Consider the following 990-nt stretch of genomic DNA (forward strand, 5'->3'; position numbering starts at 1 on the left):
ACTTTTAATTGGATAGCGCCAGCACTTCTCATTACTGTTCTGATGTATTTAATGGTAGACTAACAGCAGTTCTCTGCACCGCTCCTCAGCACTGCTCCAGTGGCTTTAACGGGATAGTGACAGCACTTCTCAGCTCTCCTCAGTGCGTTTAATTGGATTTTACCAGCACTTCTCAGATCTTCTCCAGTGACTTCAATGGGAGAGTACAGCACTTCTCAGCAATGCTCCAGTTCTTTCAAGTGGATAGTACCAGCACTACTCAGCACTGCTCCAGCGACTTGAATATGAGAGTATTAGCACACCTCGGTAGCAAACAGGTACTCTGGGAGAATACACACTTATCTGCGGCTCTATATTTACATTAACGCTCGAGTGATTTTGTTACTTTTCTTACTAAAATGTGTACAGTCATCTCGGTAAGGGGGGTAGGGAAAAAAATCGAAGTTTCTACACTGTGCTTTACACACATTTAAACCGACACTTGGCGTGGAGAATGGACTTTTCGAAACAGCTCCGAAAGCTACTTTGAGGGGAATATTCCACGCAGCGAGTAACCCTTTCAAAGAAACTGCAAACCTAGAATTAATATTTCAAAATCGTTTAGCAGAATTTTACATATCAATGCTAAGACAATTCCCACTACTTCATAAAATAGTAAATAAATAATCACTGCAAAATGTATTAAAAGATGTGCTGCATTGGCCAGGAATCAAACCCGGGCCTCCCGCGTGGCAGGCGAGAATTCTACCACTGAACCACCAATGCTTCGCCTTTGTGGCAAAGGTAAAGTACAAATTGTGAAAGTCGCCAGTATAGAATGTGTGTCTTTGTATGAGGCTGAAAATAGCACAGGTCCGGTTATCTTACAGCGCCAATACTTCATATGAAGAGAGCAGCAGCAAAGCTCACATGTAGCATGTAACAGGTTCTATCTGACCCATCGATGCTTCCAACATACATATACACCTCAGAGACACAGAAGATGATAAA

The 990-nt window shown here is 42.4% G+C and overlaps 1 non-coding gene across 1 annotated transcript; it reads right to left on the bottom strand.

Annotated features, from left to right (window-relative positions):
• Nucleotides 1-694: 694 nt before the first annotated feature.
• On the bottom strand, nucleotides 695-765 carry TRNAG-GCC (transfer RNA glycine (anticodon GCC)). The gene has a single exon. It is a non-coding gene; the product is annotated as a tRNA-Gly (tRNA).
• Nucleotides 766-990: the final 225 nt, after the last annotated feature.

The sequence above is a fragment of the Lissotriton vulgaris genome, chromosome 12, assembly GCF_964263255.1.
Source record: "Lissotriton vulgaris chromosome 12, aLisVul1.2, whole genome shotgun sequence".
Classification (NCBI taxonomy): Eukaryota; Metazoa; Chordata; class Amphibia; order Caudata; family Salamandridae; genus Lissotriton; species Lissotriton vulgaris.